We start from the raw sequence: 24,171 nt of genomic DNA, 5'->3' as shown, positions 1-24,171 counted from the left end.
ATGATAAAAAAATTTTTATCTTTATGAAAAACTGAATAACACCAATGTCTTCCTGAATAGTAGTTCAAACAAGGTGAAAGTAGGTTCACCCAATTTCTAGTTACTCAGATGAAAAACATTTAAGCAATATTTTATTAGTGAAAATGGATGAAACATACCTGTTTTCTGTTTTAAAAAATACTAATTAGATATATTCCTCAGACTTTTCTTGTCCACCTAGGGAAAGGTAGAATGGTGAATAGGAAATTGGGCAGGACATTAACTAGTGTTGATCCTGAAGTCATTAGAACTCCAGATTTGATCTTGCGTTAAATATTAGCTTTTTGACACTAATCAAATTACTTTTAACCTTTGTTATTCTCAGTTTCCTCATCTCTATAATAGATATAATCATAGGAACTACTAAAGAGAATAGTTTTGGGGCTCAAATTAGGTAAAATTTATAAAGTCCTCATTCATTCTCAACAGTTACATGAACATAGGTATTATCAACATTGTTACAAATGAAATAATATAACAATAGGAGGATTCTGCATATATAAAGTGATTTTAGTGTCATGATTTTAGGTGTATCTTGGGAGTGAAGGGGAAATAAACTCTGTGAATCTGAATATTTTTGTAGTTTCTACAAGGTGGGTGTCTGAAATAGCTCTCATAGCTTATAGCATTTAGATAAAGAAATGATCATGAAATTAGTGCTAGGAAAAACCTTGAGGTCCAGCTAGTCAAATTCCCTCATTTTGTAGAGGAGGAAACTGAGCATGGGAGAGGGGAAGAAACTTTGTCCATGACAAATAAATGGAATTTAGTTGTTGCCATTTTGAAATGACAATATAATTTTTTCCTTTCCCTATTGGAAAAGGAGAAAGTGCCTATATATATCTCTTCTTCATAAAGTTATTGGGAAAATAAGTCATTGTTCTCTTCAGAAGGGAAAAATTAGAATACAGTTCCTTGGGCTAAAAATGTAAGTAATCTCTTCTGAACATAGAATACATTTGAAAATCCTTCAAAACTATACAAACAGAATGGGAATCCAAATTGTAAAGGATATAACTAATTGGTTGCAATAGCCAAGTGAACATGCTTCTTACCAAAGCAGAACATCTTATAACTGACCAATTATGGTGCAATAGGACAGTTTGGTGGCTCTGTGGATTGAATGTCAAACTTGGAATGAGGATGATTCTTTTTCCTGAGTTCCAATCTGGCCTCAGACCCTTACTAGCTATGTGACTTTGGGAAAGTCACTTAACTCTGCCTTAATTTCTTATCTGTAAAATGAGCTGGGAGAAGGAAATGGCAAACCACTTCAGTATCCTTGCCAAGAAATTACCAAATGGGGTCATGAAGAGGTGGGCAAGAACATCAATAGCAAGGTGGTGCAATAGAGAGAGCACTGTATTTGGTTGGAATAAAAGGACTTAAGTTCAAATTGCAACTTCGCTACTTATGGTGTGACGTTGGACAAAATATTTTACCTCCTTGGGCCTTATTTCCTTTATCTATAAAATAAGGAGGTTGGCTATATCATCTCTAAGATTCTTCCAGATCCAGTGATGTTATTTATTTGGGGATACAATAAATGTACCACTGAAGGAAAGATTTGAAGTCAGTGCACTCAGATTGGAATCTTTGCTCTGTGGATCTTTGGCAGGGCTCTTCATTCCTATGGACTTCTACATCCGCATTCACATAATGTGGCAAAAAAAAAATTAGTGATGTGCTCAGAATTGCACAGCTAATAATTGGCTTAAAAGATTTCTAAAGTTTCTTTCAACTTTAAAAAAATTATCCTCCAAAACCAAACTAAAAACAAATTCTGAAAAAAATTCAATAATATAAATAATAATTTATGTAAATGTAATTAAAAATGAGAATAATATAGTAGTTATATTTAATCTTATATTACCATATTGATCTTGGAAATTACTCTCTAATTCAATTCAATTTGATTAATATTAATAAGGATTTACTAGGAACCCATTCTGTCTGGGTCCATGGAGTCAGAGTAGTAGTCCTTACCATCCAATGACTTGCACTGTCCTGGGGAAAACAAGAGACATAGAGAATAAAGACAAATGCCTATTCAAAGAAAGTATAAAGGAATGTTGGTGTTGAGAACAACAATCTTTACAAGGATCAAGAAAGAGCTTGTGGAGCAGGGGCTCTTAAACTGAGACTTATAGGGAAAAAGAGGTGAGGAGGGACAACATTTCAGGCATGGAGGATAACCTTTGCAAAAACACAATGGTGAAAGATTGAATATCAAGTGTAAGGAACAGCAAATAGGGAAGTGTAATTAGAACACAGAGTGTTGGATAGGGAATAATGTAAAAACAATATGGAGAGATAACTTGGAGCTAGGTTTTAGAGTTCTTTAAATATCAAATAGAGAAATTCTATTTTATCTTCGATGCAATAGGCAATCACTGAAGATCCTTGAGAAAGGGAGAAATATTCAGGTCTGTGCTGTAGCCATAGCTATCATTTAGTTAGCTCTGAGGAGCATAGGTAGGAGAGGACAGAGACAGGAGTCAGAAAGATGAATAGGGAGACTAGTACTGTAGCCCAGGTGAGAGGTGATAAAATAGATTTGACATATTTTAAATAGATGGAAAGAAAGGCAATATAATGTATTATAGAGAACACTGGAATATAGGAAACTTCTTTGTTAGTTCTATCCATGTTATTAACTAGCAATGTCACCTTAGATAAGTCTCAGCCCCTTTGGGATTCAATTACTTATTGAAAAATTAGATATTGGAACTTTATGTATGAGTAGATCTATATATAAAGTAAAACCTCTGTAAAATGCTTTTAAAAGGATTTGTAAAGTGTTGTTACCTCTAAAAAAGGTCAATTTAAGTAAGAGACATGATTTCAAGTATTTAATAAGTGTTTAACATTTTGTCAACTTGATGGTTTCCATTTTTAATGTTGGAATAATTGTGTTTTGGATTTTAATTGTATGAAGGTGAAATATGATTTGAAATGAATAGATCTATCATATGAATTTCAGAATCTTCCTCCTCTTCCTTTTTTTTTCTACTTTTCTTCCTCCTCTTCCTTCTTCTTCTCCTCCTTTTTTATTGTTTTCAAATATAAAGTAAAGATAAATTCATCATTACTTTTACACTATTTACACCAGCCTATAAATTTAGTGTCCTTTTCATCGATATAATTTCAATGGGGATTAAGAAAGTTAAGTATCATGCATATGAACTATAAAAACTTCTAAAAGTCCAAATTAGGCTTAGATATCTATTTTTATTCAATGATAATTTGTTTTAATAGTATTTATTTTTAAACATTTATTAATTTACTTAATAAGTTTGTATTTAATAGTTTAGTTTCTACAGAAGTAGAATGGAGTGTAAAATATAGCTATATAAGTACCAATAATAACATATTTCAACAGCACTTTATGATCAGTATTTGATGTGTGACTACATTCCTCTGTTGTTTTATTTAGGTATCATGGATATTACAATGAAGAAGAGGATCTAGGTAGAGCAATAATGATATTTTTGGAGAAAGCAGAGACACCCCTTTGGAGAAAGGGACATCTCACTACTGTATGAAAATTTCAAACAGTCAAATTCTCTATACCAAGGCAAAATAGCTATATTATCTGGAAACAACAATTTTTTAGGATATCATTTATACTTTGAATCTATTTCTTACCTGTGAAAAATATTTACTGTGTGACCATGGGCAATTGCATAAACTCTAGATACCCTGGAAATTTCCTCAGTCAGTCAATCAACATGCATTTATTAAGGAACTACTAAGTTCCCAGCTTTGAAAAGCAAACTAGATCAGCTTTAGAAAGCTAGAGCAAGTAGATAATAGGTTCCCAAACTACTAACATCTGAAATATGCCATGTTCTAGAAAGATTGATTCAATTAATAGCCACCCTCAGATGCCAGTTTTAATCATGAACTTGCCATTCTAGTTACAACCTCTCTGTCCCTATTGAGGGAAAGTATTCTCTTTTTGTGAACAAACAGAAAGACCAGACCAAGATCAGTGGATGCCTTTGTCCTTTAAATCTCTGTAGAAAAAACAAGTGCAAAATGCACCCAGGAAATAATAAAATATTCCTTGCATTGGTTTCAGCCAAATTTAAAAAAAATAAGAACACTGAAAAAAATTTTTAAAGGAAATGTGGGCAAAGTGCACCAAAGAATTCTGAGCAGGCTGGCGCCAACCTAATGGGCCCTTCTGGACAACCTGTACGGGCACTCCATGTGGCAGGCTTGTGAATCATGCTTATAACCTGTCCTCATTTCACTGAAATCTTGGATGAGTGTTTGTGAAGGTAAAAAAAAAATGTAGAAAAAAAGGAAAAGACCAGACTTGGTAAGCCTGGGTGGCAGTCACGCACATCTTACCTCTCACCGGGCAGTGACCTTAGTATGTTTTCATGTTTATCTAAAAAAGATAAAAGGTATGATTGCTCAGGAATGAAAACATGGGCAACATTCAAACAGAGGAAAGCAGAAACAGCAGTTTAAGACTATGAGGGAAATGTAAACCAGCCCTGAGAAACATTTGACATTGCCTCTCTCTCTGTAGAGGTCATGGTTGTATTATATTGAAACAAATAAGACGGGACCGAGCAGAAGGTTTTGATAATGGGGAACAGAGCAGTTCTAGAAACATGCCTTACTGTCAGAATTTGTAAGATCCTAAAACTAACAATATGACTCTATCCAAGACTAATGACTATGGATTTTTCTGAACTGCAAAGAATATTAGACTCAAGAATCTTAACAGGAAATGAATGAAAACACACAGATTTGCTTTGCTTAAATCTATGTTGGGTTTTGTTGTGCTATAAAGGGATCTAGGAAAATTTAATGATTAAAAAGTCAAATCTCATGTGAAAAGAATTATATAATACATCTAGGAAACCTGTATACTTATATCATTAAAGGGCTTTGGGACTTGTACAAATGAATGTAATCTTAAAAAAAATGTTTACCAAGGGGAGATTAAATAGCTCTACCTTTCCATCAACCAACCCAGAGCTTGTCTTGATCCCTTTATATCTTGAACCATGTCAATTGTTGGTACCATCTAATATGTGATTGTGACTATTCCACTTTTTTTTTTAAGGATTATTGTATTGATTGAAATTGTAAAAAGCAAAAACAAAAACAAAAACAAAAAACCTGGGAACAATCAAAATATTGAACAATTGGGGCCAAATACTATGTGAGACATTTATTTAATGAAATACTAAAAGATAATTAAAATTTAAAAAAAGAAAAATTGAAACATATAAAAAAATATAGAAAAGATTTGCATAGAATAACACAAACTAAAAACAGAACAGAAATGGAGGAAAAGAGTATATTCTAATTAATACCATATAAAAGGAAGGAATGAGAATGTATGGAAAAATAATCCTGATTAATGCTTAGGAGTGGCCCACAAGTTATGATACTTTGTGTATTGAAATTCATTTATTTGAATGAAGTTTTAAAGAATATCCAAATGGAGGTATACATACACAAACACACACACATACACACACACACACACATATATATACATACATGCACACACATATATATTGAGTTTATAAAAATCATTTAAAATAATTACAATATTGGAATGATTGACTAAAATTCTTAAAAAGGGACTCCTGACAAAGTATCTATTTCATGAAAATAAACACTATGCATCTTATGCAAAGTTTCTTCATGATAGTTTTTTTCTATGGCTGAAAAAAGTACTTAAGGAATAAAAAAAGATCAATTTTTCATTTGACACAAAATAAATCAGTACTTCCTTCTGGGATGCAGTACCTTTTTCCACTGTTAGTTCCATTTCCCATCATGCCCTTGACCTTGGAGGTCAGCTGTCATTGGAAGATGAAGCTCTGAATAAACAGAGAAGACCCTGTGGTGTCTCTTATCTCTCTGTTTTGCCTCAAATCTCCGGGTGGAGCATTAAATTATTCATCCACTAGTGCTCTCTAGGAGTTACACATCTCCATCACCCACTCCCCCCTCTACCTACCCATTTGTGAGTGAAGGCGGTATCCTTGGGAACCTTATCAGAGATCACAGATTCAGGCTCCAGAAATGAAATAAAAGAGGAAATTGGCTGTATTAGCATAAGAGGAGTCAGCCTGGAGTTGAATACACACATCACCCAGGAGCACACTGGCTTCTCTTATCAGTAGCGTTTGATCACTACTTTCTTTTTTTATATACATTCTTTAATTCCATCCAGCCCACTCCTTTGTTCCAACTCATATGAGGGAACATATGAAATAAGGGCAGATGGCATAAGGTCCTGAATAGTTTTCAACACTTCCAACCTTTCCTAGGTTCAATAAAAACAGCATAAATAAAATGTTCATTTTAAAATAGCTTTTATGCTATAACCCCTCTCTCCTACCCCCATAAAAGACTTGTTACTGAGATTTCCAGTGAGAAAAAAACTGTAAATAGTTAAAGTTTGATTTAAAGGATGTTGAAAAAACAGAGAAAGCTAGAGTATCATTCAGTGAAATAATCTAAAATATACATTTAAATAAAGTAATATGTTTTCTTTTCAGCAAGAAATATACCTAGCAAAACAAGATTATTCTATTATGCACTTCTTTTTTTCCCTCTTTTATTTGAAGCTGTCAAAAGACAATGTTTTTGGGTAATTCCCATTAAATAATGTTTCATAAATAAGTAGGTTTTATATGTATGCCAAAAAATCTTGCAAATCCCACAAATATTGAAGTATCTTTTGTAAGAATAATATATAAACATGGGCATATGCTTGTTTATGCAGATTAAAATGTGATGGGAGGAACTGATTTTTCTAAGTTTTCTCACTGATCTTTTCTTCCTAATGTTATAGAACTTTATCAATGAACTTCTTTCATGATTTTAGTTCTAATCAGCTACTTGCTCAAATTTTCTTCAAAAAATACAGCTGAATACTAAGCAAATATAATTCTAAGTCCTCTGAATTTTAATATATTGCATATTTTCCATGGATTCTACATTATTTATAAAATTTCAATTTATCTAAAGTAGGGGTTCTCAAACTACGGCCCGGGGGCCAGATGTGCCCACTGAGGACCTTTATGCAGCCCCTGATTATGGCAAATGGGCTGAGGGGTAGAGACAGAGTGTGAGTTTTTGTTTTTACCATAGTCCGGCCCTCCAGCAGTCTGAGGAACAGTGAACTGGCCCCCTATTTTAAAAGTTTGAGGACCACTGATCTAAAGCAATATTTTTCTGTCATTTTCATTGTCATTGCCACTGATTCAGACTGAGACAGTGAATCCCTAAAATGTAACATATATAAAACTTTTTTCAGTTAATGAATCATTTGCTTTTCATAAGAAAAATGATGAGCATGTGCCACTCACTTTTTGATCTGTAAGACCCCTTACAATTGTGTATTACAACAATCATTTGAAGTAAATAACTAAGTACTGATTTTCTCAGATTCTTTTATTGAAAACTAAATTTGACATATATGCAAGAAAGTACAAGAAATGGATAGAAGCACAGATTGTCCATCTTTCAATCTCCTTAAAAAGCAAAGTGATAGATCTTTTCAAATCTATTCAATGGCCTGTTTTGTTTTATTTCCTAAGGGGAGAGAGAAAACTATCAACAATAATTATCTAACAACTTTCTAACTTTTAATAACTTCTCTTTTAAAAATATTTTAATTTTTTTCTTGTAATCATGACATCTCTATTCTGCCTCTCACCTCCAAAAAAAAATATCGCTTTTATAACAGAGAAAAAAAAAACATTTAATGTCCCAATGACCACATATAACAATGTATACTATACTTTGCACTTATCTTCCAACAGGAAGGAAATGTCTGTTGTCTTGGATTATATGGACTCCAAACTGGTTATTACATTTAATTTGAATTCTGATGGTTTTTTTTTAGTTGCTTTCATTTATGTTATTATTGTCATTGTATATATTGCTTCATGGGTTTTGCTATACTTCAGCTCACACAAATCTCATATAGCTCTGAATTCTTTATATTCTTCCTTTTTGACAGCAAGATAATTCCATTCATGTACCACAGTTTATCAAACTATTCCTCAAGCATTGTACACTCACTTTGTTCCCATTTACTTTCTACCACAAATGTGCTGCTGTAAAAATCTTGGTATTTATGGGTTTTTCCTTTTGCTCTTTTCTTTCCTTAGGGTATGTCATCAGTAATGGGATCTTTTTATCAAAGGGAATACACTGTTTAATAATTCCAAATTAATTTTAACACTTTACAAGGCAAGAACTATTTATATAATATTCATAAAATTGTTTTGAAGCATGTGGTCATTAGTTTACAATCAAATAAAAAAAGAAAAGCCTAGATGTATCTAGAATTCAATAAACTGCATCCCTCAATACTTTCTTTTTTATTCATTAACATAAAAGATACTTTTGCTAAATACATAATAAAAGTAACATTTACATGATACAGAATATGATCATTAAAAATGAAAAATTTTTAAAGTAGATTTCAAGGAAAATTATTTTTAATTAAAGTCCTGGTGGAAAATGGTATTTTCTTGGCTATTTTTCTCACTGGGAAACAGTATGAGAAAAGAGAGCATACCCATAAAATGAAGTTAGATAGTAGTGTTAATCTGCCTATGGTAATGTCATCATTTCATCAGGAGTACATGTGAACAGGTCCTTCTATTGTTTTTATTTACTAAAAACTACACCTTTCATCATTGCTATCACCTTTAAAATTCAGATGCCCTTAATAATTTTCCCAAATTCTCATCATCATGGTCTTATAAACAGCTGTAGGATATTGGATATTGTAGGAGTATTGTAGGAGTAAAATGGGGGAATGTTAGAAGAAGGGAGAAAATCCAATTCTGAGGGAAAACTTCTGTAAAAAATGATTTTAATTATTCTGTCAATACTTTAATTGTACCTCAATGGGTATTTTATGTAGTTTTACAAACTCTAAAGATAACACAGAAGAGGAGATCTAAAGGATATCTTACTAACAATTTTCCATGTATTTATGATATTCTTGAACTTTTCATGGAGAAAAAAGAAAAAGAGGACTTTTGTGACTCTGGACAAAGGAGGGACTTACTAAATGTTTTTTGATTGAATGATTGATCTGTACATAAACAAAAATCTTCTTTATTATACAAACAATAAATGGTCCTTCACTCTTTATCTGATGGTCTTAGGTGGGAGGAAAACCAAGGAAACTAATTCCACTTTGAGATAGCTCTAATCATGATGCTCTAACAGTTAGGACCATACTAAATCTGGCTAAATCACAACTGGTACCCTTTGTTCAAAGTTCTTACTTCTGGGGGCAAAACAGTTGAAGTCTAACACATCTTCCACATGACAGTTTTTCAAATATGTAAATATAGCATCCCTAAGTAATTTCTTTCCTTTGTACTTTCCACTGATTTACATATAGTACAATCTTTTGGGTTCTCTTCATTATCTCTAAAATGTTTTCTTCAGAACTAAACCCAACATTTCCAATAAGTCTGACAGTATGAATAAACTCTCCCTAGTGCTGGTCATTATTCTAAGTCTAAGATCACATTCACTTTTTTGGCAACGGTAATATTGACTCAATTTAGTTTAGAGTTATTTGTGCTATGTGTGCACACATATATATTATATATGTATGCATAGATATGTAAATTGCAGATGTATGTATAATGCTTACATATGTGTAGATAAATATTAGGTAAATGCACACAGTTATGCAAGATGATAACTCATTTAGCAGGTTCATGGTTTGGCTACAAATCATGGAATATCATGGTATCTAAAGAATTCAAGTCATAGATTATTCAATGATCATTAATTAGATGGATAAATAATAATCTGATGTGGAATTCCTCTGGAGCTATGTCACCAAGAATGTTTTCCAGACAATGCATGATAATAAATGGAAGTAGGTTGTGTTGATCCATAATGTGGATTTCTACAACATTAAATTTAATCAGTATAGTATTGAAACATCCATGTAAGAAATATTAGATAATTATTCAGACAGGAACATTACTTGTTTAATTTCTTCAATCATCATAACTTTTCATATTAATCAGAAGGACAAAATGAAGGGAGAACAAATCCACTGATCACCTCTTTTGAAGGAAACACACACACACACACATAAATAAAAAGTGTAAGATACTTTAGCCCATGTCCAGTGTTTCCATATAGGAGTATTCAAGCTATCCAAAAATAACCTGTTAAAATGTTAAGTAAACACAGCATTAAACAAGATCTGGCAGCTTCTACTGTAAATGATAGCAGATCTTGGAATATAATATTATAAAAGAAAAAATTTTCAAAGTTACAACCAAGACTAATATACCATACAAAACTCAATATAATTATATGGGGAGAGAGGGAAGGAACTTTAGTGTAATGTAGAACATGGAAAAATTTCTGCTAGAAATGAATTCAGAGTTAAACAGAAGCTTTGAAATACAATCATAAGAGTTAAGAGAAGCCTAAAATAGTAAATTTTAAGAGGAATTAAAAAGTATTGCATCATATTAACATTCCAGTAGATGGAAAATACACAAGTATTCCTACATAACAGTACAAAAACCTCCAAGTATGTTCAGAGCATCATAAAAAAATAGAGAGCCTTCATTTCATTTGGTTTCAGTCTAAAAGGAAAGAGAAGGAGGAGTAAAAAGGAAAAATAACAGTACTGCAGAAAAAGAAGAGAAAGAGAGTGGATCTTATCATTTCTCCTTGTTGAGATTAAGGAGAAGAGATGTATATAATAATGGAAGAAGTAGTGTAGGGGAGGTGTGAGCATCAGATGAAACTCCCTTTTATCTGAAAAGAACAAAGAAAGGGTAGACACATAAAAATACAAAGAGTTTTATGTAGAAATACATCAAACTCCAAAAGGAAAAAATAAGAAGGGTTGAGGGAAACATTACAAAGGAAAATAATTCTTCCGGAAGAATAGGTGAAAATAAAGCAATTTTTTTTCATCCTGAAGGAGTATTAAAAAGAAAATAATGTACATATGGGAACTAAAATCTACGGAATGCTCCATATATATATATACATATATGTATGTATGTATGTATTATGTATACATACAAACAAATATGTTTTGTATACATATGCATTTATGCAGACACTTATGTTGTAAAATTTTTGAAAGAGATTATTTCAAACAATCTAGCTAATATAGAGTGGTACACAGCAAAGTGAACTTAATCAAGTGTAAAAGATAAACAAGCTTGAAAGACTTAAAATATAAAGTCACAAAGTCTGATTTTGCTTTTTTTCCCCATCACTAATATTAAAAAAAGTTTAGAAGTTGAGAGATCTGAGTTATATGCCTAGATTTTCCTGGTGGCTACATGCAACTTTCTGTAAGAATAGTTTATACTCTCTATGATTCAATTTCTTCTATAAAATGAAAACTTTGGACTATATGATTTTCATGAGCTATGTGAAGCCAATATTTAAAATACAAAGGATATAAGGAGAAGCCACATAAGGTTTCATAAGGTTTGATAGTGAGTTGGCACAGATAAATGGATACTCTATGTCAATTATCTTAATTCAGGGTTCTTTAAAGTTGGATGTAAGTTTATATCTAAGGAAGGGAAACTCAAAAGCTTAGAGTTTGGGAAGTATTGTGGAAATTGAGATGATTCACTCTGGAGACTTGATTATTAACATGAACACTAACTGATTGCTATCACAAAACATTTGAAAATCTATCCTATAGAAAAGAGATTGTATTTGAAATGTGTGCTACAGAGGTTAGAACTAGTGACAATGGATGATAGTTACATGAGGCACTTTTTTGCCTCAATATAAAAACAACTTTTCAAAAAAAAATAATGAGTGATATACCAGCCATCAACTTAGATGTTCAAAGACTAGAAGTAGCATTCCAACAATACTGCAAAAGACAATTCTATATTGACTAAAAATAATAGATGATGCTAAAGGTATATTGGTGAAAGTTCTGATTTGTATGTTAAAAGATCTGAATTCAAATGCACACTCCTAGGAACTAGGCAATTTGTCAAATTATTTTATTTCTCTGGATCATAGTTTTTTGGTTTATTTCTTGTAAAAATAAATTGGACTCCTCATACAATCTCTAAGATCCGTTTTCAATCTTAATTTATTGTTCTATATATTAACATTCCAACTCAATAGCTCTATAATTCTACATCATAAATACTTTGGGAATTAGAGATGTGGAGATTGGTAAAAGATAGATTTGTCAGGGAGATAAATGCACTGTGAGAAAAAAAATGTAAGTTTCTAAAATGGGACAGACCTTAGGCCATACATTTTCCTCACTCAGCTTAATTGGCAGTAGAAATTAAAGGTATCCTCCCATGTTGGACCAACATGCTCAGTAGTATGAGAACAGCTCTAAACTCTTTTCACTTGATTGATAACCACAGAGATTTTGCCAAATTTTTCTGGAGTGTGTGTGTGTGTGTGTGTGTGTGTGTGTGTGTGTGTGTGTGTGTGTATGTATACGTGTGCATGCACGTGCTCATGCACTAGTGTGTCTTCCCTCATACTGCCTACATGGATCAAAAGTGGCACCATAAAGACCCTGAAATTTGCATGATTTCTGAGTCTCACAAGCACTGGCAAGGTTGATGCCAGCCCAGACAAAAAGAGCATCTGTCCTAATTCCTAGATCCCTGGCTCTAGTTTCTCAGTAGCCCCTCTTCCCATTTGCTGGTGCCAAATAGGTCAGCTGTATCCCCTTGTTTTAAAGTTATCATATCCAAATCATTAAAATAAACAAAATTTTACTCCATGATTTACTTTGCACAATGCAATCAGTGTGACAACAATTCTACAGGAAAAGTTTACTTGCAATCATTATTTTAGTCAAATAAATTTATTTATTCAAACTAAAGTTTGAAGTTAGTTATACTATATTGAGATTGTAAGTCACAAAAAAGATAAATGTTATGCATACTTTCAGGAAAATATGTACCATTTTCCTTCATCAAGAGTCTTATAAGAGTCAATTTGTATCAAAGGCATTTAAAATTGTTGCTATTTGACTGAAATTTTCTGAATGTTTAAAAATATTCAGGATATCACTTTATATGCTCAAGCATTCATTACTTTATTGTTCTCACAACATTTTACATAATGACCTTCCAATTTTGCATATGGGTAAACTGATTGATAGAGTAGTTAGTAATTTTTTTAGTCCTTGAAATGAAAAAACAGTAAATGCAATACAGGGCTGAGATTTATTTTCAAGGTACCACATGTCCTTCCTTATGCCACACTTCATAGATAATAATCAATTGCTGAAGAAATTCAAAGCATCAGTAATAATGAATACAAATTTTAGAGGAAGCTGATTCTTAAACTCCTTCTACCTAGCCTTAAGAATAATGAAAATTCTTTGAGGATAGGGAACAATTTTTGTTTTATTGAATCTGTAGCTTTGGTATAGTAGGTAGGCACTTAAGGCATTATTTTTGGATTGGATTGGTGTGAGCAGAACCTGAAAATTTTCTCTGATTCATATTTAGGGGTTCTTAAAAATCTAAATGACCACTTTGAGATATATTATAAAAATTGTTCTCCTTCAAATATGGGTTGCAGTGATGGCCTCAGAGGCCACTTCTAATTCTTAAAGATTGTTTAATGTTCAGCATATAATATCTATTTTGATTTATGCCAACTATAGATAAGTATGAATGGCCATAAATTTACCCTTTACATCTTATTAGAGGTCTAATTTACTTAATTAAATTGCAAAATAATTTTAGGAGATAGCCTAATTATCAGGGTATTATTTCAAATCTGCGGTTCCTGAAAAATAAGATGATAGAATTAAAACTAGAACAGATCTAAGTCAATAATCTCGTTTTATGGATAAGAAACATGTAATCTAGAAAAGCTGGATCTTTTCCAAAGCCACATAGGTAATGATAGCTGGGGTTCAAAACTCTATCATTTTGATCCCAAATTGAAATCAAATCTACTGAATTATGCTATGTAGAATCACAATTCAATATGCTTTCATGTATCTTAATGAATGACACAGATTAAATAAGGAAGAAAGCAGAGAAAAAATAGACTGCAATTATCTACAAAGTATTTATTTCTATAATATCTGTCAACACAACCCCTTAAGAAATGGGTCAATTTAGTATTCATAATAGTAAGGGAGTAGGTGGAAATAGAATATTCCTCTTTCATTGTAATCCATTTTATTATTATTTTTTTAAATTTAGCATTAATGGTTAAAAAACCAGAGGAACTTACCAAATTTAAGTGAAGCAAATCTAAGAGAAGGCAACACAATAACCTATTCAGGTCAAAGTGGAATTCTTAACATTGGACACACTTTTGATATCCAGTTTTGATTCTACCATCCACCATTTTGTCAGGGTGCTAATGAATTCAAGAAGGACTATACCAACTTATTTGTCAATTTTGTGAAGATAACGCTTCCAAAAAAAATCCCAGATGGGGAATATTCAACTCAGTGTTCATGACATGTGTTCTTATTATGTTAATATACTTTTTAGTTTACAAATGATGATGGATCATTAAAAAAGTAATAAATTGATCATCTTTGGATTTCTGTATTTTAATTTAAAGTTTAATGCTATTGAGGGAATCCTCCTATTAAAAATACATGACTCACTATTACCCAAACAGTAAAAGAATTAGTTCATTTGGTGTATGATACCAAGATATAGTACATTATGTTGCTACCTTCTTTCTTTTGTATCTTTGTTTAAAACAAACAAACAAACAAACAAACAAGCAGAAAAACAAATGAGATAGTGGTAACTACTTTGGTTGGGCATTCAACAACAAAAGCAAACTATTAAAAATAAGAAAAACACAATGGAAGGATTCTGGGAAGATTAGATCAGAAAATTCTAAGCTCTCCAGATTTCTGTCACAAACACCTCAGAGTGAACATAGACCAGTGAAAAACAAATAAGGTTTGGGGGCAGAATAGGGGTATTCTTGGGACAACTAGTGAAGAACAAAAAAACTAAACAAAACATTTTAAGGTTTAACCTATGTGAAGTGCAAATACCATCAGGCTAGCTCCTCCAAAACAGCAGTGAACCCTGGGGATAGCTGAGTTCTGAGGTAACCTCTGTCCAAACTACAGGAACTTTTTACCTTCCTGGCAGCCTGATTAGTCAGGGGTCTCATTTCAGGAAGATTGAAGGAGCCTAGCTGATCAGGAACACTAAGCCAGCTCTGCTGCTGAGATATAGTTCTGAGAAAAAAAACAAACCAGCACCAATGCTTATGTGTGTATATCCATATGTGTATATGTAAGTATGTAGATATATGCAAGTATGTATATAGAAATATGTATGTGAGGGAGATAAAAGGAGGGGAATAATAAAGTAAAAAAATGCACAATAGAGAACAAAAATAATCTACAATGAAGCAAAGAAAAGATGGAAAGTCATGAATATAAAATCTTCTATAATTAAATATGCTTTCTTGAAATGGAAATTTATCTTACTAATCTTGAATCTTCTCTAGTGTTCTGCTAGGTATATGTCAATAATTGTTTTGTTTTGTTTTTTTCCTATTTTTCCTGTTTTTTTCTATTTTGTTTTTTCTTAATTTGTATTTTTTAAATAAGAGAAAGAAAACCACAAAAAGACTTCCAAATATTGACAGTACATAATGTTCCCAATGTATAGGACAAGTTATTCAGTTTTTAATCAGAAAATATATTTATTATCTATTTATCAGTTCATGTAATCATGAATACATACAGATATGTGTTTATTTGTGTTTTTTTTTCTCAAGATACATTGTGGCAAAATGAAAAAAAATTAAGACTTAAAGTTAACTCATATATATGTATATATATATATATATATATATACACACACACACAAACATATATATATATATGTATATATATATATATATGTATGTATGTATGTATACACATTTTCTTAATCTAGTAATTTGTTGCTACATATTTTGAATCTTTCCTGACATTCTGCTGGGCACATGGCAATGTTCTATTTTCTTTTGTTTCTATTTCTTTTTTTTCTTACTTGTTTTTTTCAAATAAAATATTTAAAAAAAAGACTTAAAGTTAGTCTCACACTCTATACTAAAATAAAATTAAAATTAGGTTTATGATTTGAGCAAAAAGATGGTATCATATGTAAATTAGAAGAGCAATGGATAATGTACCTATCAGATCTTTGGAGAAGGGAGGAATTTACGACCCAAAAGAATTAGAGAATTTTACAAAATCAAAATGGATAATTTTGATTACATTAAATTTAAAAGGTTTTGTACAAACAAAACTAACAGAAACAAGAGAACTATAAAGCTGGGGAAAATTTTATACCAAGTATTTATGAAAAAAGTCGTATTTCTAAAATATATAAAGAACAATGTCAAATTTATAACAATACAAGTCAATCCAATAAATCATCAAACAATATGAACAGATAATTTTCAGATGAAGGAATTAAAGCTATCTGTAGTCATATAAAAATGCTCTAAATTACTATGCATAAGAAAAATGCAAATTAAAACAACTTTGAAGTACCATCTCACAATTCTCAGATTGGTTAAAATGACAGGAAAAAATAATGATAAATGTTGGAGAGGATGTAGGAAAAACTGGGACACTATAGCATTGTTGGTGGAGTTATGAATGACCCTAAAGACAGAAACTGTGAATATTCTTTGACCCAGCAATGCCACTACTGGGTCTGTATCACAAGGAAATCATAAAGAAGGGAAAAGGACCCACGTGTGCAAAAATGTTTGTAGCAGCTATTTTTGTGGTGGCAAAGAATTAGAAAATGAGTAGATGGACACCAATTGGTGAATAGCTGAATAAGTTGTGGTGTATGACAATAATGGAATATTATTGTTCTCTAAAAATGATGAACAAGTTGATTTTAGAAGGTCTTAGAAAAATTTCCACGTACCAACGCTGAGCAAAACAGGCAGAACCAGAAGTACATTGTACACAATAATGGCAAGAATGTGAGATGATCAAAGATGAAAGAGTTGGTTCTTCTAATCGGTTTAGTGATCCACGGCAATCCCAATAGATTTTGTTTAGAAAATATCATCTGCATTCAGAAAAAGAACTATGGAGACTGGAGTAAATCAGCCCATGCTATATTCGATTCTTTTTCCTGTTTTTTTTTCCTCTCCCATGATTTTTACCTTTTTCTTTTTTATACAACCTTTTATTTTCAATACATATGCATACCTAGTTTTCAACATTCATCCTTGCAAAACCTGTGTTCCATTTTTTCTCCCTCTCTTCCCCCACTCCCTCTCCTAGATGGCAAGTAATCTATGCATGTTAAACACTTGAAATTCTTCTCTACATATTTCCACAATTATTATGCTGCACAAGAAAAATCAGATCAAACAGGAAAAAAATGAGGAAAAAAAACTGTAAGCAAACAACAACAAAAAGTGAAAATACTATGTCGTGATTCACATTTAGTCCTCACGGTTCTTTCTCTGGGTGCAGATAACTCTTTCCATCACAAGAATGTTGGAATTGATTTGAATCACCTTGCTGTTGGGAAGAATACCATCTATCAGAATTGATTTTTGTATGATCTGTTGTTGCTGTATACAATGTTCTCTTGGTTCTACTCACTTAGCATCAGTTCATGTAAGTCTCTCTGAAATCATCCTACTGATCAGTTTTACAGAAAACTTTTGCACATGTTCTTTCTCACGATTTTCTCCCTTTTTTTCTGATTTTCTCTCCCAACATGATTCATAAAGCATTGTATTAAAATAAATAAATTAATGAACAAAATTCAGGGGGAAAAAGTTGGAATCAGTAAGACTTGAATAATTTTATAAGTGCTATTTTTGTAATCTTAGATAAATCATTTAATCTTTCAGTATAATTAGGCATCTAAGTCTCTAAGATGTTAATGTTTCAAAATGTACAATTTATTTGAGTGTACATTTCATGGGCTGTTGCTATTGTAGTTATTATTATCATCATTGTCACCATTATTCTTTTTGTTCTTGTTAGCCTTCTCTTGCTCTTCTCTTCTTTTTTCTTCTGTCCTCTGCCTTTCCTGTATCTCCTCTCTACCTCCCATTTTTCTCTCTTGACTATCTTTGTGACCCTATTTGGCTCTGAATTTCTTTCTTGTTCCCAATAACACTTTTTTACCCTCCTCCCTGCTCTGTCTTTGTCTCCTCTGATTCTCTTTGGTTGTTTTTTTTTTTTTTTCTTTTGTTTGTCTCTGACTTTCTCTCTCTCTCTGCCTTCTCTTTCTCCTGAATCTCTGTTTTTTTTTTTGTCTTCATATATCTCTAATATATGTAATCATCATCTAATTTTATGACTGATATTAGCATTTAACATAGTTATAATTGGTTATCTTATAGTTATATAAGATTATTGGCTCTGCTGATTATAGTTGATGTGTTTTAAACCTAAATGTAGGTAAAATAGAATAATGTAGTTCAAAGGGCATGAAATGAAAATTATCAAATTAAGTAAGCACAGCACAACGAAGAACATTTCTTATCTCTCTTATTCTTTTGTTGACTAGTGGGAAAGAGGAGGAGTAAAATGGCAACAGAAGTAGAGATTTCCCTGAACTTAAAAAAAAAAAAAAAAAAAAAAAAGGAGCCTGATTTAAAATGGGTCCCTGGAACTCTTACAAAGCCAAAGAAAGGAAGACTTGTTCTTTTCTCCCACATTGTTGATCTCTGTGCCTGCTCCATTCTTTCACACCAGTACATAGTGTCTTTAGAGGCTTATCACAATTGTCCCCCTAGGTAAAAGAATATTTTTATTTCAGTAGCTTTTGGAGCTTTCACAAAGAAAGATGGGTAGAGATTCCCACCCACAACATTAAAGTTTTTATTTTCCCATTCACTGACACTAAACTATGTTCAAATGTTTAAACAAACCCAAATGCTTGGGAAAATTTAGATTGGGCCCCAACGTTCACATTAAACAATTTATATTAGAATAAACTCTCATTTTCCCTAATGTGTGTAGCATTTTGGAATTTTGTCAAAATGGAACAGTTTCAAAATTGTATGATCTTTACACAGGGGCCTAATTGAAATTACATGAAAAATATTTTTCCTGTTTTTATCCTTTATATTATTATAAAACTGGATTTGAAACTGGACTTTGTCCAAAAAAGCTTAAGAAAGAAGCAGACAAACATTGACTTCAAACTGCAAAACTAACCAGGTCTATCATATAAATTTGGGACAAAGGTTAAGCAAGGGAAAATGTATTAGCAAAAAATGATGAGAAACTAAATGATTTTCTAACTTACAAGCAAAATAAGTTGGTTTGCAAAGTCTCACCCATTTCATGTTGATTGTGTTTTTTGTTTGTTTGTTTGTTTTTTTGCTGAGGCAATTGGGGTTAAGTGACTTGCCCAGATTCACACAGCTAAGAAGTATTAAGTGTCTGAGACCATATTTGAACTCAGATCCTCCTGACTTCAAGGCTGGTGCGCCATCCACTGTACCACCTAGGTGCCCACTGTGGGCTTTTTTTTTAAAGGTCTAAGAGTGGCAACATTAGACAGTATAGATTTGGATTTGAAGTCTGGAAGATCTGGGCCAAATTTCTCTTTGAATATTTGCCAATCATGTGATGGGGCAAGTCATTTAACTTCTCTCTACCTCAGATTCCTCATCTTCAAACATAGCTAGGTCACAATGGTCTCTAAGGTTCCTTCCAATCTTAAATCTATGACCCTTTGAAATCCATCAATCCTTACTGCAGAAATTTACAATATGAAGCAACTGAAAGTCAATGACTGCAGTTATTTTACTGAATTTTATATCAACAGGCAATTGATATTTTTAGCTTCTGAATAGCATCAGAAGTAGAACTAGAAGATATCTTTGGGATCAGAAACTCAGAAAGTTTATATAACTTGTCCAAGAAAGCATAGTTAGGAAATTAAAGGGTGGGAGTACAAGAGTACAGACCTAGATTCTCTGGTCTCAGATACAGATTTTTTTTTTTTTCTTATTTTAAAGGTTTAGATTTGTTCCTAGAGCACAAGGGAGATTTTCCCAAACTCCCTCTACAGGGACAGAGACTTCAATCTACCCTAGGGTCAATGGTACTGTAGTTTCCTTCCTGCTGTGGATATACTTGGCCAAGTCCCACCTGTGATGGTGAGGTTCAGGGCCCCCCTATTTGCCTTCTGTATTTTTAGAGTTCTCACAGCTAGTCAACTGATCCATTCTCCCTCTGAACTAGACCAGAGTAGCCAATGCTGCTTTATTTTGGCTAAGAACTTCCCACTAGATTCCTCAAGTGGGCCCTTTCTGCCTGAGCCTCCCAAGCCTGTCCTGGGTGCCTACCCCCTACCCAATTGTGACAGACCTTTCCTGAAGCCTTTCAAGATACCTTATGCTGGAAAATTGTAACACTGGGTTCTGTTACTCCAAAATCCTTTCAGATGTTTGATCTAGTTTTGATTCTGAGAGAAGTTAGGGAAACCTCAGGCAAAGTTCTGTTTACTTGCTGCCATCTTGGCTCGGCCCATCAGATAATATACTTTAAGCACCATTCCCTTACTTAGTATTTTATTTCAGCATACTTGTAGAAATCTATATCCTGAAATCTTAACATGAATTAAGATATACATATTGAATATTCAGTTTTGTGATCAGTATTAGTGGACACATGGGTGAAATCTTTGTCTCTATAACTTAGGGAAATAAGTTTTCATTAAATGGAAAAATAACCGGGAAAATCACAAAACAGAGTTTACAAATGTTTAAAGATTAATTACTACATTTTTAAAAAGGCAATTTTACTAGTAACATTTTTACTAGTAGCATTTTTAGCACAGTGCTTGGCACATAGTAGACATATTTATTGAATGTTTGTCTACTAGGAAGAGTATTCCTTTTATATTTGTATTCACAAACAAAATAAAAGTTTAAAATAATATTTTGGAATCAGAATCAAACAATATTTGGTAGAGTAATTCCTTTTTTTAAGACTTAGGATACCAAGCATTTATTGTAACTTCTTAATTAATAAGGAAGTTCATGAAAAATTACATTTTAAACAGATGAATATAATTTCTTTGATTGTGAATACATGTTTTCCAGTTCTTCCAAATTAGATCGAAATTTTGTGTTTAGAACATATTTACTTTATTTTTTTTCTATAGTTCTTAAACTACACACAATGTGGAGTAATTGCAGAGACTACATGTAACCACTGCCAATTATTTTTATTTAAATGAATGGATCATTTAATCGAGCAATGAACATTTATTGAATGTATCTCAAGATATGAACAAATGCTCTGGACAGCAAAAAATATGATCTTTAAAGTTATTGAGTTGTTCATCACATCATCTTATTCTGAATAGAGTACCACATTTGACGTCAGTAAGACCTGAGTTCAAATCCAGATTTATCTGTGTGTGGCTATCTAATCTCTCTGTGCCTGTTTTCTTCCTCTGTAAAATGGGGATAAGAATCATACCTACTTCCCTGGTAGATGATTATTGTAAATTCAAAATTGACATTTAAAGTATAATTTTTTTTCAAAATTTAAAGTACTATGAAATGCTAAGAGCAAAAATTATATATATATATAATTATTTTATATTATTAATAATATGGTATGATAAATAGATTTCTACATCTTGAAATTTCTAATAAAAATTTAACAAAGAACATTTAAATGATAACTAATTTTATTTATCATCATTGTTTATTTAAAATTATATTTATATTTTATGACAAATCTTTGAGTGTCAAAATAATAAAAAAATCAGGAAATTATATTTTTTCAAATAAAAGTTGGCATTTTTATCTGATTTGTCCAAATATTCTCACACCAAGTCAATTGAACTTGTACACAACTTCAATTTCAAATACCATTGACGATATTTATCTTGTTAACCTACCAACAGCAAATCATACCATTTGTAAGCCCTATTTCTCTATTTTTCTTTTTTTTTCCTTAGAAAAGCCATTCTAGGAAAACTGTTATTTTTGTCCCAATACGTTATGTAAGAGTTCACTGAAATTATCAGCAATTGGGCTAGTGGATGAGTATGTATGGAAGTTTTTTAAGTAATTGATTTCATTATAACAGTTTTCCTACAGTTGAAAGAAGTGATATGAATCCTTTCGGTAGATAAATGAACAAAGGAATAATTATGATAGCCATTATTCTAACCAGTCAGCTTACATATCCTCTGGAGCTAAATTTACCAAATTAAACTCCAATTATGTTTTCCTAATGCCCACAATCTTATTGACTAATAGATACAGACTTGATTGGGGGAAAAAAAAAATCCCTCTAGCAGTTCTAATGCAAGCAATTTGTAAGAGAGTTATAGTATAGGGGGACATTGGCACAGATCCTAAAGTTATTAAAGTTTTGTTATTAAAGTTTATACAACTTTCAGTCTTAAATGCATGATTTGGTGGGATGTTACTATGCCAAGAATGTTTACCAGGATGTAAGAAATTTTCCTTTAAAACTTAAATGCTTAAAAACTAACATTTTCCCAAAGCTTATTATATTTGGTATTGCACTTAGTTCTTATGACAACCATGTAGGAGAGATAGTTCCTATTATTCCAATTTTTATGAAGAAACTGAGGCAGGGAACCATTATATGTCTTATCCAGGATCCTACTTGCAAATGTTTGATACAGGATTTGGACTTGGGTTCTACTGATTTAAAACCCAGAACCTTAGCCATCATGCTACTTAAGGACAAAAAATGCATAATTCTACAAGAACATCTCAAATTTTATATTTTGGGGCTATACACATTTGGGTCATTCAGAAGCCTTTAAAGTAACTAATTTGGAAGTAGTTAGAAAAGCCATTTTAATGATGTTCCTACAATTAACAGCTGTGTCCTGTTCCTCTGTGGCAACTAATTTCTATAAATGAAACACCAATTTCAGATTTTGATATCTCACCTTTTTAGAAAACTATTCCTTTTGTTAAGCTAAAATCTCCCCTATTTGTATTAGTTAACCTACATTCTTAGTGACTGCCCTCATAGCCAAGCATATCGAAACTAATTCCTCTAACATCTAATGTTTTTGGAGTATTTGAAGACAATCATTTCCAGTCCAATCTTTCTTCTCCATGTTTCTAGAACAAGCATCTCAAGTTGCTGCAGTTATTTTTTATATACCATGGTCTCCAGGCTCCTTACTATTTTGATTGAACTGTTATTGAAAAATTTGAATTGCAATTTGAAAAATCCTTTGTAAAATGCAGGATTAAAAACCAGCCACAATACTCCAGATGGAGTCTGACCAAGAGAGCACAGTAAAATTGAATTTTTTTTCTTTTAATACAATGGTGTTGAATACTTTATTATTTCTCAATTACTTCATATTGAGTTTATAGTACACTAAAACTTCTAGGTCTTCTTCAGGAATGTATTAGCCCACCATACTTTCACTATTTTATACATTTAAAGATGTCTTGAACATCTTATACATTTAAAGATATCTTGGGTCTTGAACCCAAACAAAAGGCCTGTGACTTTAAATTAACTCTTATTAAATATCATTTTATTAGGTGAAAAAACATTATCTAGCACCATGAAATTAATTTTTGGATTTCATTTTCCCCCAACAACATTCTAACTATTCTTCTCTGATGATAACTTTAAGATCAAATCCACACCAATATGTTAAAATTTCTAGTTTAGCTTGTTTATATATCTATACCTAAGTCCTTTGTCTGTTCCTATTCTTGAATTTTTTTCCCCTCTAATATTTCCTGGCTAAAATATTCCCTTTCTACTGATATTTTGGTTTGGACATATATGCAGACAATTATCTACTTCATTTTTAGTTTAAAGCCTTCTTAAACAGATCTGCAAATCTATAGGAAAACACATTTTGTAATCTTTCTATTAGACACATTTCATCCTTCATCAAATTTTTCTAATTTAGGAGAGAAAATCTGATAAAGTAGGGGAAAATATTTTAGAAGATATGTGTGTTTTAAACCTAACTCTATCATAAATGAGTTGATTTAGGTTAATGACTTAAACTTTCTGGCTCTCAATTTTTTTTTTCCCTTAAAATATGGAGTTGAATTGCTGTTGTTGTTATTTCAGTTGTGCCCATTTCTTCATGACCTCTTTTGGAGTTTTCT

Source organism: Sminthopsis crassicaudata, chromosome 5 (assembly GCF_048593235.1).
Source record: "Sminthopsis crassicaudata isolate SCR6 chromosome 5, ASM4859323v1, whole genome shotgun sequence".
Classification (NCBI taxonomy): Eukaryota; Metazoa; Chordata; class Mammalia; order Dasyuromorphia; family Dasyuridae; genus Sminthopsis; species Sminthopsis crassicaudata.
Note: the sequence above shows the minus strand (reverse complement) of the source record.